We start from the raw sequence: 16864 nt of genomic DNA, 5'->3' as shown, positions 1-16864 counted from the left end.
TTTATATGAACAGTTCTTATTGAAACATTTCTCTTGAGCCACACCAATACAGTTTCATATATTATTTTGGTTATTGTCTATTCTGGCCACTGGAATTAGACAAAAATAAGTGCAGTTTCTGGTCTTCTGTAAGGTTCAAAAGATTTACTTTTTTTCATACTTTTTAAGCAATAGTAATAATCTTTTAAAAAGTTACTTTTCTTTTATTCTGGGCTTTGGTTTTTAATATTTTATTTGAATTTCTACATTCACAAGAATATATAAATTGCATTTAGACAAAAATTACAACATTGTATTAGAAAAAAAAAATTCCAACAATTTAGAAGTGGGAGCAGCGGGCTGTTTTGTGAATCATATACACCAAGGAGTCTCCTAAAGCAGTGTTGCTACAGAATGAGCCCCCAGAATATCCCTGCTCATGGGGACCCCACAGATACTCCTGTGATGGAGAACAGAACATGTGCTCTGATGGAGCTGAAACAGAAGGACCTTGGCGATCACGGAGAAGTCTGGCACATGTTACCTTCAGCGGCAGCATTCACGTGCGGACTTGTGTTGTTAATGTTTCTGCTTTCCGTAGGTTAATTCTATTGTCCTTAAGCATTGTGCTGTTGTTGTTTAGTTGCTAAGTCATATCTGACTCATTTGCAACCCCATGGACTATAGTCCACCAGGCTCCTCTGTCCATGGGATTTCCCAGGCCAGAATACTGGAATGGGTTGCCATTTCCTTCTCCTAACCCAGAGATTGAATCCTCGTCTTCAGCTTTGGCAGATGGGATCTTTACCGCTGAACCAGGAGCAAAGTCCACTTAAGCATAGACACGGGCTTATTTCAGAATTTTAACCCTTTAAAGAGCCGTGTCAAAGTTTATTTCCCTATAGAAGAGGGGGTAGGTTAGTGTTTAAGGCTCAGGGATGATTTAATGGGGGTGACAGTGTGTATTTTGCTTCTTAACTGGTAACTTTTGTGGCTCAGATGGTAAAGAATCTGTTTCAAATGCGGGAGATCTGGGTTCAATCCCGGGGTTGGGAAGATCCCCTGGCCAATCCCCTGGAATGAGAAAGGCTACTCATTTCAGTATTCTGGCCTGGAGAATTCCAGGGACTTCATAGTCCATGGGGTCACGAAGAGTCGGACTTGACTGAGAGACTTTCACTCACTCACTTGAAAGGAGAGAAAGGAATATAAATATCATGTTTTATTTTCCAATCCAGCAAAACCAAATTTTTCTCCTCTTTATAACAATATCAATGTGAATATGTCAAAATGCACTTGGCATTAAAATATTTGTGTCAAGATAGCATATACCTTTAGGAAGTGTTGAGAGAGAAGATCTAACCAGTAGATCAGAGCCTAATAGCATCCTTGGAGTACACTGTCATGAATTCTGTAGATGAAGAGTAATTACCAGGGTGGTGTCAAGGGAATATGGTTGTGGAAGTGGTGTTTTGGGGGGACTAATTTACTCCATAGCTAGGATTTGTTGTTTAGTATCTAAGTCATGTCCAACTCTGTGTGACCCCAAGGGCTGTAGCCTGTCAGGCTCCTCTGTCCATGGGATTCTCCAGGCAAGAATACTGGAGTGGGTTGTCATTTCCTCCTCCAGGGGACCTTCCCAACCCAGGGATCAGATCCAAGTCTGTTACATCTCCTGCACTGGCAGATTCTCTACCACTTAGACACTGAGGAAGTCCTAGGATAGTTTTGAGTTTGGAGAACATAAAGAAGAAGGTCAGTTAATCACCTATTATCACTATCCAGGATTAAAATAAGAAGTCATATAGGAGTGGAAATAAGTGTGATTTCAAAGACACAAAACATAGGATTATGAGAAGTATCATATATTGGAGATGAAAAGCAACAAGGACTATTAAATATAATATTCCAGTTTGTTTTCTCTCATATTAAGAAAAAAATATTCAAATGTAGGCAACCCAAGGCTGGTAGAGTTAGTTGCTTAATGTCCTTGCCAGGAATTTTGGTTCACATCTGCTTTCCAGATAGAAAGAAGAGGGAAGGGGGGGGCGGGGAAAGTTAGAACAAGGAGCATTGGTGCCATTTATCAACAAAAGAAAATAATTACGCAAACATTCTTCAGGTTTCCCCTTAGGTCTCACTCGTTAGAACTACATGCATGCCCACTAATTCCTGTGCCCATTGACCACACCGACCTGCTCCCTTGTCTCCTGGCATCTGGTGGTGGGGGGCGGGTGGCCAGAACCACCAGGACACTGAGAGTTGGAAGTGCTTACTTCCTGCCTGTCCCAGCGGGGCCACAGTCTGCCAGTGAAGAAGTCGGCTTTCAGAGGCCACAGCCCACATCAAGCAGCCCTTTCCTATGGCTCGGCTCTCACAGATACAGACAATCTCCCTCCCTTCTTACCCCTTTAAGTATCTCTCACTGGTTTTTCTTGGGCTTCCCAAGTGGTGCTAATGATAAAGAATTCGCATGCCAATGCAGGAGACCCAGAAGATGCGGGTTCAATCCCTGGGTTGAGCAGATGCCCGGAAGAGGGCATGGCAACCCACTCCAGTATTCTTGCCAAGGAAATCCATGGCTAGAGGAGCCTGGAGGGCTACAGTCCATAGGGCCACAAAGAGTTGGACATGACTGAACACACACGCACACACAAACACACTGGTTTCTCTTAACCCAGCCCACACCTTTGTAAACAGTTCCTTCATTCCTTTAATCACTGCTTTTGTGAGTGCTACTTGTTTCCTACTGAAACTCAAGCTAATGTATGGGGACACAAATAAAATCAATTAGAAAAATTGTTTCTGAATAAAACTGGGGAAAAAGAAATCAGTGGATCTTGAGTAGGAAGGGAGACAATAAAAAAATAATTAGCTGCTTAATAAAAAAAATTTTAAATTCTCAAATTTGCATGAAAAACATGACCTAAGAAAAATTTTAAACAATAAATTATTCTTATGTGAAGGTGAATGGCAAGCGTTATGATTTTTAAAGACTTAGATATAAAAGGGACCAGAAAATATGGCATCAGTGTGTTCATCCTTTTGACTGCAAGGAGATCCAATCAGTCCATCCTAAAGGAAATCAGTCCTGAATATTCATTGGAAGGACTGACGCTGAGCTTTAAGCCAACTTTTTCACTCTCCACTTTCACTTTCATCAAGAGGCTTTTGAGTTCCTCTTCACTTTCTGCCATAAGGGTGGTGTCATCTGCATATCTGAGGTTATTGATATTTCTCCCGGCAATCTTGATTCCAGCTTGTGTTTCTTCCAGTCCAGCATTTCTCATGATGTACTCTGCATGTAAGTTAAATAAACAGGCTGACAATATACAACCTTGACGAACTCCTTTTCCCATCTGGAACCAGTCTGTTGTTCCATGTCCAATTCTAACTGTTGCTTCCTGATCTGCATACACGTTTCTCAAGAGGCAGGTCAGGTGGTCTGGTATTCCCATCTTTTTCAAAATTTTCCACAGTTTATTGTGATCCACACAGTCAAAGGCTTTGGCATAGTCAATAAAGCAGAAATAGATGTTTTTCTATGTTTTCTCTTGCTTTTTCCATGATCCAGCTGAAATAGATGGGGAAATAGATGGGGAAACAGTGGAAACAGTGTCAGACTTTATTTTTCTGGGCTCCAAAATCACTACAGATGGTGACTGCAGCCATGAAATTAAAAGACGCTTACTCCTTGGAAGGAAAGTTATGACCAACCTAGATAGCATATTCAAAAGTAGAGACATTACTTTGCCAACAAAGGTTTGTCTAGTCAAGGCTATGGTTTTTCCAGTGGTCATGTATGGATGTGAGAGTTGGACTGTGAAGAAGGCTGAGAGCCGAAGAATTGATGCTTTTGAACTGTGGTGTTGGAGAAGACTCTTGCGAGTCCCTTGGACTGCAAGGAGATCCAACCAGTCCATTGTGAAGGAGATCAGCCCTGGGATTTCTTTGGAAGGAATGATGCTAAAGCTGAGACTCCAGTACTTTGGCCACCTCATGCGAAGAGTTGCCTCATTGGAAAAGACTCTGATGCTGGGAGGGATTGGGGGCAGGAGGAGAAGGGGACAACAGAGGATGAGATGCCTGGATGGCATCACTGACTCGATGGATGTGAGTCTGGGTGAACTCCGGGAGTTGGTGATGGACAGGGAGGCCTGGCGTGCTGCGATTCAAGGGGTCTCAAAGAGTCTGACATGACTGAGCGACTGATCTGATCTGATGCTGAAGCTGAAATTCCAATACTTTGGCCACCTGATGTGAAGAACTGACTCATTGGAAAAGACCCTGATGCTGGGAAAGATTTAATGCAGGAGAAGAAGGGGACGACAGAGGATGAGGTGGTTGGATGGCATCATCAACTCAATGGACATGGGTTTGAGCAGGTTTCAGGAGCTGGTGATGGACAGGGAAGCCTGGTTTGCTGCAGTCCATGGGGTCGCAAAGAGTTGAACACAACTGAGCAACTGAACTGAACTGAACTGTGTTCATCCTTTTAAAAATACTTAAAGTGTATATATTGTGGGATTTGAAATCAGTTAATATATATATAATTGAAACTAAATAAAATGTCAGAAATTTTCTGAAAAAATCACATTTTACTTTTGTTCAAATAATGTATCAAAACAATGAAAGTTACTTTTGAAAAATCATTCAGAATTAAGTATTTCCAGTACTGTTTACCACAAATTTTAGGGAGTTATAGTTGAATCTGATAATTGATGAATAATAAAATGAATCACTTCGAAAAAATAAACAATAGTGACAAAGTAGAATGTATCACAAAATATATCCTCCAAGACATCCAGCGAGAAAAATCTAACAAGGAATGGAAGGACAGGATGTTCATCAAAAGCAAAAAGAATAAATTGTAGGTAACAGAACTAGAACTAACCTGAATATTTAAGTTCTAACAATAGCTAAAAATAAAACAACCTGTTTGTTGTTTGTTTTCCTCAAACAACAAATAAGTAAGAAACTGACAAATGGGGGTCAAGCAGAAAATCCTATGTTTCCTGCAAGTTTCGATGACACTAAATAGCAGAAGTAACTTTATAGGCAAATTAAAACAGGCAAGTGCAAATAAAATTCAAGGCAAAAGTCATTAAGTGGTACAGAATTAGTCATTTCCTGTAAGTAGAAAGAACTTTCCTAATACAATCACATTTATACCAAAAGTGTTTTAGACAAATGAAACTGAAAGAAAAATGAAAATTCCAAACTGTTCAAACTTTAAAGAAGGCCTTGACATAAATTCAGAAGCTGTAGGATATAGGACAACTTGGGTCATGTAGCCTGCATACGTGCTAAGTCGTTCAGTCGTGTCCAACTCTTTTTGACCCCCATGGACTTTAGCCCACCAGGCTCCTCTGTCCATGGGATTCTCCAGGCAAGAATACTGGAGTGGGTTGCCATTTCCTTCTTTCGGGGATCTTCGCCACCCACAGATTGGACCCAAGTCTGTTACGTCTCCTGAATTAGCAGGTGGGTTCTTTACTGCTAGTGCCACCTGGGAAGCCCTTCATCCCTGTCATGTAGGCTTAACATGTGAAATTCTTAGAAGTGTGAATATTAATTTTATGTACTATGCATTATATCTATACTATATAAGAGTATGTGTGTTAACAAAATACATATTTAATTTTTATAACAGGACACTAACAGAAAATTCTTGTACTAAATGACCTCTAGCTCCCTTCCTGATGCCTCTACTGATAAGTTACTACCTAAATGCACATGAGTGTCTTTCTCCCCCACCTTCCTTTTTTTTTTTTGAAACTGCATCATGTCTCTCAGGCCACTAGAGTACATCTGAAAAAAATTATTGCTTCAGTGCCTCCTCACAGAAGGTAGTTTTGAGTCTTACTTCCTATATTATATTCTGGGCAACTGCCAGAAAATTACAAGACACTTTCCTTGTAGTATTTCGTCATTTTAGGCATCCAGTCTCAGCTGAAAATCCAAAGAGAAAATGGAAAAAGACTCAAATTTCTTAACAGTGAGGAATTTATAAAACTTTAGGTAAAAGTTAATTCCCAAAACTCTCATAAGAGCATGGGCACAACAGTGATGCCTTTTATATAGGTTGTTGGCAAAATAATTTGGTCTATTTTGAGTCTCATTTTTAATTAAACAACCAGGTTTTTTTGATCTAAATGGTCCATTAAATAAAATGCATTAGGAAAAGTATTGAAAACCCTAATAAAAATCACTTTATAAGAACGCACATTTTCATTATCTGCAGAACTTCCCTTGTCACTTAGTTCCTGGGCGGAATTTTCTGTTTCTTAGCATTGCAGTATTAGAATAAAAATATGCTAGAGCAATGCATCTAAGTGTGGCAATTGCTATGAGTCACTGCAATTGTGAAGTCTCCTTCCAACAAAATCAAATACAAAATGAATCAAAAATTATGTAGTTATGTGTAATTATGGCATTGAAAATAAATTGTTGTTTAGTCACTAAGTCATGTCTGACTCTTTTGAGACCTCCATGGACTCTAGGTTGCCAGGCTTCTCTATCCATAGGATTTCCAGGAAAGAATAACAGAGTGGGTTGTTGTTTCCTTCTCCATGGGATATTCCCGACCTAAGGATGGAAAATGCATCTCCTGTACTGCAAGCAGATTCTTTACCACTGAACCACCTGGGGGGCTCAAAATATATTACACCATACGATTAACTTTCCCCTCGGATTTTCCTTTCTGTTTGGATATTATTTTGAGATATGGACCTTGAGGGCAGTATGCTAAGTGAAATAAGTCAGAAAAAGACAATTATTTCACTTATTTGCAGAATCTAGAAAACAAAACAAAGCTCATAAACACAGAGAACAGATTGGCGGTTGACAGAGGACAAGGAGATTAGGGGTGTGGATGAAATGAGTACAAACTTCCAGTTATAAAATAAGTAAGCATACTTAAATTAGAAGGTATAATGGGTTCCAGTTATAAAATAAGTAAGGATGTGATGTACAGCCTGGGGACCATAGTCAATAATATTATATTGAACATTTGAAAGTTGCTAAGAAAGTAAATCTTAAAATCTCTCATCATATATATACACATATATACACACATATAGATTTGCTTTTCTTTCTATACTTTGCTTGAATATGATCCTGCTCTGTCAAAGGACTATGAAAGATCCAAACTCTTATTTGGGCTGTAAATCAATCACACAAATAAATTTACTTATTCTGTGTTCCAGATTTCAGGGAAATATCTTTGGCTGAAAGGCAGGCATAGATCGCATAAATATCAAGTGCTGAAGAAGGCAGGTGCAATTTGTCTTAACAGCCTAATGGAGAGAGCAGACAGCATTGCTTAAAGAAACTCAGGAAACAGAAATGCTTCATGTAGATCGCAGTTGCTCTGGGACTTGGAGAATAATTAGGAAGTCTCTGGGTAGTAAGGGGGAGAAAGAACACTTGTCCTTTTAACTAATTTCAAGAATTAAAAGGAGAACAAGTAAGAAACCTGGAAAACCCAAGTACAGCAACGGAAAGGTAGCAGCTTCAGTTAGTTGCCATGGAAGAATCCACTTTTATCAGGATTGCTCTACGCCCAGTGGAATTAGTTGCCAAGGAAGAACTTAGCTTCTATCAGGTTAGGCTACCGCTGATGATACACTGAGTTTTTTATTTGATTAACAGTCTTTAAATAATAGTTGCTTCTTGATTATGTCAAGACTGTTGTTAAATCTATTTTCAATTAGCTGATACTCTGATATATTGTGCCTAATGATTGTAAAAAGACATTTTTACTTTTTTCTCTAATTAAAAAGCTGTCTAATCTTGATGGTTACCAAGTTATTTAAGAGGTTTGCCTACCTACTCGTTAAGTTGTAACCTCCCAAGGAGTCCTTATAAAGACATTAATTATACCATAAAAAGCTGTATTCAGTTTTAATTACATTAGCACATATTTCTTCCCCTGTCATTTTGCTGATAATAATCCCTGAAGTACAAGCAATCAACCAGTTATCTGGACATTTGGGAAAAACTACACAGGAGAATACACCATTGGTGGTAAGTAGCATAAGTAACATCAGCGGCTAGAAGAAATACCCCTCAGATCAGTGACTAACTCACGTGACAGATGAGTGCAGATTCGTGCCTCTCCCCCAGGGACAGAGAGTCAGTGCTTGTTCATTCTGTCACTCTGCCATCTTGAAGTCTTTCACTTACCGTTGCAAGGATGAGATAAAGAGAGAGAGAACATAGGGATTTTGCAGGACATCATTTCTGTGATGTTCTGGACCATTTGTAGGCATGGTCTAAACCCAGTTACACTGCTCACACTTTATTTTATGGGAAGTTAGGGATGTTGAGAGATGTGGTCTGATCAGATTAATGAAATAGAAAAGATAAACATCTAGCCAGTCTCCACCACACTTGCCTAAAGGTTTAAAAGGAATAATCAATTCTTCTCCCTCTCTTTACACACACACACACACACACACACACACACACACACGAGAAAGTAATTTCAACAGTGGAGACAATGGAATGGGGGATTAGTGGTTCCAGAATTTATATTAGAAGGGTTTAGAAGATGCATATTTCTTAAAAACAGGTGCCAGAGCTTCCATTCACACTATTTATTCAACAAACAAACTTTAAAAAACTGTTGATGTGTCTTGAAGTGGAGGTTGGGAACTAGGTTTAACATTTTTGACTTGCTTATCAAACATCCTTTCTTAATCCTTTTCCCCTTTTCCTATCTCCCTAAGGAGATAAAATGATAAATTTTCCTATTTCTACACTCTCTTGGCTAAGAATGTTCACATGTTACATTTCTCTTCAATGAGACGTAATAAAAATTCTGCTAGAATATTCTTGGGAAGATTTTGCTTTCCTGGTAAAAAGATTGAAATATCTGTGGCCATCACTTTCTTTATCCCTTCTGCCCTGAGGGTGGATGTAATGTTTTAACACTGGCAGCCATTTTGTTACCATGAGACTATCAGAGCTACCACTCTAACATCATGGAGCTGAATCACAACTAGTATCTACCTTTCTCTCAAGACTTTTTATTATCTTAGAAAAAATAAATCCATATTTATTAAACCTACTGCTTGAAATGTGGGTTTATGTGAAGCTGGAAGCATTCCTAGTTCTGGAAAGTTCTTTCCTAGTTGAGAAAGCAAGCTCAATATTTCAAGCCATGACTTTGTTTCTCCCATTGTTTATGAAAACACCAATGGCATGGATCTGAGGCCTGACCCTGGGAGGTTATGAGAGAATCGGCATGGGTTTAAAGACAAATTTTTAAATAAAATAGGGAAGACTATTCTTTCGGTTTTCATGTTTCTCTCTTCATACATAACTTTGTGATTTTGCATATTTAAATGGTCTATTGCTGTTGTTTTTCAGTCACTAACTCATGTCTGACTCTTAACAATCTCATGGACTGCAGCATGCCAGGCTCCTCTGTCCTTCACTATCTTCCAGAGTTTTCTCAGATCTATGTCCATTGAGTTGATGGTCTAAATTCTGGACTATTAAAAATTAAATTACAAACAATGAATCTATTAAAATTTAATTCATCTATAGTGAAAACAATGTGATTTCTGCTATGCAACATTGCTTAACACTTCCAAGTGTTCATCAGTTTGGATCTTAGGTAACTAATTGTATGCTTATTTCTGTTGTTGTTCAGTTGCTCAGTCCTATCTGTACAAATGATGTCACATTAACTTGTGGTTATATACTGGATACTTGATGTATGTAATTACTCATGCCATAGTATTCTTAATTATAAACAAATTCCATTAACTCAGACTTAACTTCTTAAGAATATGTGGTACAATACAAAACCTAACTAGCCAAAATTTAACTTTCCACCATCAGTAAATAAGAGGCACTTACTCAGCTAGTGGAAAATATTTTAAAAAAATGTTTCTTAAGAACTACATGAATTCAACGCCTAAGACATAGAACTTTAACACAAGCAAACACTGATTATACTGGTGATTTGAAATCCTCATTACAGATGTCTTCATCAAACATCAAAATTGCTTAACCTAGTTCAAATTACTACCATGATTCCCAGTTTTCCCTTTAAAATGTCACTGCAAACAGCAGAGGGAAGCAGATGTTGGCTGGGAGGAGGGAGGTTGAAGGGAGTCCTCCCTGCGTGTGTTCTGTGTAGCTTGATTTTACTGTTGTCTGCTACCAGATGGTGCTCCTTCACTGATGAAAGGAAATCCAGAGGACCAAAGGAAACCACCACTAATGAATGAATTAAGGTGGAAAAGGGAGAAGTAGGCTCCTCTGAAGTGTGTTTACAGAAATACAATCGGTGAGAAAGAGGCTGTTTTCTGTGTGGCATTCAAAAACATCATTATCCTAGAAGAAAATTATCATATTTTTAAAGACTTCCTTTGAAAGAAAGAAAAAAAAATCAACATACCTTTACAAAGAAAACACAATTATGGTACCCAAATGTGTATTTGATTGGGAACTAGAATACTACTCACTCTAAATATTTAGAAGTTCAGAAAATGGGAGGATCGATAAAAGAAATTTTTATGAAAGAAGTTAATGCATATGTGGAACATCAGAAAATGACTTGGTCTTTGAACAAAGGCTAAATATTGAAAAGATCTAAGTGCTTTGCACTTGATAATATTAAGCTTAACATATTTTACATTTTTACTTTCTAAGTAATTTAAACTGGCCTTGCTTCATAATTTCCCCAAATATACATATGTCCTTTTTCTAAGAGGGCTACTATTGGCAAAACTTTGTTTAAAAAATTAGGTATAATAGCAATTGTTTATTGAAATGCACTGGAAAAAAAATAAGTGTACAGATGGAAAAGATTAATAATTTATGGACTTAACTAAATTGTAAAAGTACATAGTTTTGAACTACATGGAAACACATGTAGACTCTTTAACATGTCCTTTGTATCTGTCATCTTTAGAAACAACAATGTGTATTAGTATTCTCATTTTACAGATGACAAAACTATGGCTCAAAAGGCTAAGTAATTTGCCCCAAGTCATGCTGCAAATAAACCAAATATTAAAATTTAGAAGTGCTTGCCTGACACAGCCTACGTGCACAATAAAAATAGCTACTATTTTCTTTTTATGTCCTCTTGATAAGATTATCATTCACAAAAAAAAAAAAAAAAAAAGAAGTGCTGACTCCCAAGACCCAGACTACACAGTGCGGCTGAAATGTCACTGCAGTGATGTGGGTTGCATAACGCCTTCCCCCATGCCAATCACAGTCTTTCTCTCTGCACTCAGAGCCATGATAGTATTCTAGTCCCCATTTTATCCATGTAGCCTCCCACCAGTCTGTGAGTTCTTTGTGTCTACCTGAAAATCTGTGTCTAGGGTATATTATCTCAAAAATTATTTTAATGATGGTTATAAACAGCAAAGCCCCAGGTTGTAGTGACAGGATCTTGGTTTTCAGCCAGAATGACTCAAATGATATTGTGAGTTGAATTGAAAACTCAGCTGAAGCACTTTTAATGATGTATCATTTTACTTAAACAAGGGTACCCTATTTATCTCTCAAATAACTCACATAGTCTTTTTTTTTTCTTCTCCATGCATAAAAGTTTATCTCAGATGGAGAAAAGTCACATTGCTGTAAAACCCATTTCTTCCCGTCCCCTTCCTATTGATGTAGGAAATAAGAGATAGATGGGCTTCAGGTTAAGGAGATAGATGGGCTTCAGGTTAAACAGTTACAACCAGCCTCCTGCTTGCATTTCCTGAGACAAGAGATAGGTGAGCCCCAGTTGAGGCATTTATAATCAGCCTCCTATTTGCCCTCCAAATTGGAAGTAACAACAGAAATGGGGTAAAAAGCCAGTGTTTGTCTCTCATAAACACCTTAAGGTAATAGTCACGGTAAGGACAAAGAGGGGTAAAACCCTGTTTGAGTAAGGAGTTAAGGGATCTTCACTCACCTCTCTTTTGGAACAAGGGAGACACTACACATGTGCAGAAATCCTCCTTGGGGGTCAAGTGTCAAGGGATAATGCTAGGCCATAAGGAGGCGTGCTCCTCCCAGAAGCCTTCACTTTGAGATCCATCTTGGTTAAGAGGTGCCTGTGCGTCCCAAGAGGGTGTCCCAGGACAGGTCAGATGTGGGAAAAGAAACCAGATAATTGGCCTGAAGGAAGACAACAGCTGGAAGAAGTGACCTATATAAATGACTTAACTGTCTCTTTACAGCAGTCCCCTTTTTCACTGGGGGCAAAGACCAAGAGAAAAATAGCTTCTAGCCTCTAGTCCTTGCTGGTCTGGTGGCAAGGATTCCTGGTTCTCACCCAGCTTCAGTTCCTGAACAGGGAATTAAGATCCCACTTCACGCCACCGCCCACTGCTGCCTGGCTGAGATCACTAACAGGCAATCAAGATTTGACTGTTTCATATTAGAATCATTTCATATTACTCTGTAACTAGATAGATAAAAAGTCAATATCTTACAAAAAATCCATGAACAGTAAAAATGACACATATTTCAAGATTAGTTTCTGTGGGGAATTCCCAGGTGGCGCTAGTGGTAAACAACCTACCTATGTATCTTGAACATAGTTCAGACATTTTAGAAATAGAATTGGGCGTAAGAATCAGTATGCTGAGCTCAAGTCCTAAATATTTCTAACTATGAGACATGAAAAAAAAAAAAAAAAAGACTCTGAGTCGTTCTTTATTTTACCAGGAGCACATAATAGTTTAAAATGTACCTCCTGTTGTTCTAAGAACTTTATGTGTTCAACTCAACTGAACTTTACAATAACTTTATGGTAGGTTATATTATTATAATCCTTGTACTGCTGGAGGAAACTGAGTCAGAGAGAAGTTAAGTAACTGGCCTGAAGAAATTCGCTGTAGAGACAGGATTTGAACTCAGGAAATTTGGCTCCTACCAAAAGGAAATGACTTCCTATCTTGATGTGAAGATTCATTTACCCTTTGCCTCAACAAACCTTTGCTTAATTCTTGAGATATGCATGGTCCCAGCCTTGGTGTCAAACAGCAGTGATTCCAGAGGACAAAGATCTTTTATCATACACCTTATACACAGATGCCTTGTTTTATTGGAAACGTACTTTGCAACCTGTGGATTCTGGTGGAAAGAAAAACAGGTATTAGTAACATATTTATAAATATTCAGATTATTTTTTAATTGTTCCTCTCAATATTTTCCATGCTTTAAACCAAAATTCTGTTTGTTTATTCCAAAAATATATGTAAAGCAGCTGCTACCAAAATAAATAGTTTTAAAATGAAAGCTATTTGAACAAGTGGAGGAGCAGATTATTTGGAAAATTACTTCTTACAGTTCAGTTTATTGGGATAGGCCTTGCCTGTTTCCTGACAAACATATTTCGGGATAGTTATAATATGGTATAACGTTATCAACTTTCTTTTTAAAGTGTTTGTCAGTCACACAGTTGTGTCCAACTCTTTTGCAAGCCCATGGACTGTAGCCCACCAGGTTCCTCTGTCCATGGAACTCTCCAGGCAGGAATGCTGGAGTGGGGTGCCATTTCCTTCTCCAGGGGATCTTCCTGACCAAGGGAGGGAACCCAGGTCTTCTGCACTGCAGGCAGTTTCTTTACCATCTGAGTCACCAGGGAAGACTTAGTAACTGACTCTAGTAAGTTTCTAAAGATTTGTCTTTATGCTCAAATGTAAATGCTAGTTTGTCTTTATCCACAACTGTTTTTGACAGATTGAATTGAATAGATAGATTGTATTTCCAATGAAGTGACTGGTCTTTGGGTGGAAAGGGGAGTGCTTCCTACCCTCTGTGGTGAGCCCACCTGGAGGGGCTTTGTGCTGGTCACTGCTGCCCTGTTTCTTCTCCCGGTGGGTGACGTTACTGGTGGTGTATCTAACTGGCCCATAGCCCACACTCCTGTTGCCCCTAACAGTAGATGCTCTAATCTCCTCCCCTATGCTGAGAGTACCGTCAGGGTTGATTCCCATGGGAGGCTTCCAGCACCACTTGGGACCTTTGGGAAAACTCTGCCTATATCCAGTCTAAAGGATCAGGGACCCCGTTTCCCCCATGGTCCTCCAGCCTAGTCATTCTCACTGATAAAAGCTTCCATTTCAATCTTTAGTCACCTGTTCCTCTATTTAGGAATGTGTTAGCCTATATGGCAAAGAAGAACTAAGGTTTCATATTGAATTAATGTTGCCAGTCAGCTGACTTTGGGATTGGGGGATTTTTATATATTATTTGGGTGGGTTCGGTATAATCACAAGGATCCTCAAAAGAGGATCAAAAGAGGCTGAGAGAGGAGGGAGATGTGAAGAGATGGCAATGTGAGAAGCTTATGGTTCAGAGTCTCTACAGATGAAGAAATGAAGATATAAGTCAGAGAACAACGGTGCCCTCTAGAAGCTTGAACATCCACAGAAACATATTCTCTTCTGGACACTCCAGAAAGAAATACAGATCTACACATAAATTTATTTCATCCAGTGAGACCTATGTCTGATTTCTGATCTCTGTAATTGAAAGATAGTAAATGTGTGTTTTCTTAAGCCACCAAGTTAATGGTAATTTGTTACAGCACCCACAATAACCTTATACATACATATATAATCAAACTTTTATGAAAGCACAAAGAAGCCTGTACCCAGTCCTCCTTGGATTTTAGCAAATATTGTCCATAAGCAAAAGTCAATCACGAGCAGAAATTTTCTATCATTTTAGGTATGATTTTATTAAGATTTTCACAGTTATAAGCCTCCTGGCCATTATTTAGATTAAAATATTTAAATTCAAGTGGCAGCAGTCTATAGATGGGTAATTTTTGCATCTCATGTATCCTCTGGTTTTCTACATGAGGTGATTTTATGTATAAACTACATGCAAATAAAAGCAATTTGGGCACATCTTTTAAAAAATGTTTAAATAAACATTATGATTTAACAAACTCTGCTAAGAACTGTCAAAAGAAGTAAGAAACATGAACACTTTTAAATACTACGTGTGAAGTAGTTTCTCCTAGCGTGAAGTCAAATGTATTAGTGACTCAGCACTGTGACAGCCAGCACACTGGAGATTAGCTCTTTAAAGTACAGAGACAGACTAGGAAATTAACGGTATTTTGTCTCAGATTCAATCTAAATGTCTGCATAGAAAATACTGGAATAATATTTCTTAGCAGATAGTCACATTTTCAAATTTGGTAAGGAATGCTAATTTTATTTTAAAATCTCCTGTATAGCTTTGCTAACTGATCAGGGTGCCAAAAATAGTTTTGCCCTGTACCAGAGTATTTGAATTTTTTAAATCATCTTAATACTTCCATGCCTGGCAGGAAGTATTCACACATACTTACTTCAATGACTTTTGATTTTGTACGTTTGTGAAAAATGGCTTCCTGAGTAGTTCACAGTAAAGTATCTGTCTGCAATGCAGGAGACCCAGGTTTGATCCCTGGGTCGAGAAGACCCCCTGGAGAAGGAAATGGCAACCCACCCTACTATTCTTGCCTGGAGAATCTCATGGACAGAGGAGCCTGGCGGGATATGGTCTGTGGGGTTGCAAAGAGTCAGACACGACTGAGTGACTAACACACACACACACACCACCACCAAACACAAATGTGTTTTGCATTTTATTTAGAATATTTTAAATTTTATTTTTCATCAAATATCCATACCAGAAAAAAAGATGAACTCCATTTCTTTTATCAAAGTATAACTTTAATTAATCTTTCATAAGATTAATGGCTGAAACTCCTGATGATGAAGGATTGAAGATAAATTTTTAAAATATAGAATCATCTACTTTATGTTAAAAATGAATTCAGTAAGTTTACTGAATTTACTTCAAATTCTTGTCTTCCAATCCACTCAGTATACCTGTCTCTGAGACAAGCTTCTCTGAGTGCTGTGAAATCAAAACTGAGGTTAACCTGTATGAGTGGTGATGTTATTTATCCAATCTAAATTAGATCAGTTAACAAGCAAAATGTAAGTTCATCTGTCACATGAAAAAACATTATTGACAAACAGAATTGATTCAAAATGTCCAGTCAGCAGTTCAGTGTAGGGATTGTTATTTCAACAACAACCCTTATTTGGTGAAAGTTGAAGAACAACAAAAAGTGATAACTGTAAAAATATTTCCTATATTAATTACCTATGTGCACAATTTCAATGAACAATGTATATAGCTTTTGCAACAGTTTTATTTTCCTATCTATTTGATTGGATTATTGAAATGTGGTCTTACGTCTTTTGAGTCTAGTAATAAAATGGTTCTGATTTCATTTCTCTTGTATTTATCATTTTTCTAGAGATTTTTTTTATATTTCATTCTTATTGTATTGTATAAAAACACAGATACCTGACAAATGGAAATTAAAAAGCAAAACTGTCCCTTACCACAGATGCTTTGAGAAATACTGCTATGAAATCCACCCCATATTAAAGATAAGGAAAATAAGCCAAAAGAAGATTAATGGTTTCTCACAGAAAAATCAAGTTGTATTGCAGCTAGATGCCCAAAGAATGCTAATAAATATTAAACTGCAAAGTGGAATAGTCTCTAGCAGATTTCTACAGCGTGTGTTGGCTCTTATCCCTATCTTGTTAAAAATTTGATTAATACCCAGGAGAAAGACAGATAAAGGGCATAGCTTTAAGATGTGTAGATGGCAGCAAGCTGGAAGTGATAACTAAAGCAATAGAAACAAAATCAAGAAAGAGGAAAAAGAAATAGTTTTGACCATCTGGTATGCTGTGTAGAAACTCAGACAAAAATTTATAGAAACTGAGCAGAAGTCTGGTACTTTTCAAAACTCAGTGGTATAATTTCAGAAAAGAGGAAACTTCCTTTGCAGTAGTTCCTTTAAAAAATCTGGAGATTTGGACATATATATACA

Source organism: Bos indicus x Bos taurus, chromosome 24 (assembly GCF_003369695.1).
Source record: "Bos indicus x Bos taurus breed Angus x Brahman F1 hybrid chromosome 24, Bos_hybrid_MaternalHap_v2.0, whole genome shotgun sequence".
NCBI lineage: Eukaryota > Metazoa > Chordata > Mammalia > Artiodactyla > Bovidae > Bos > Bos indicus x Bos taurus.
The sequence above is the reverse complement of the archived record's forward strand: the minus strand, read 5'-3'. Positions refer to the sequence as shown.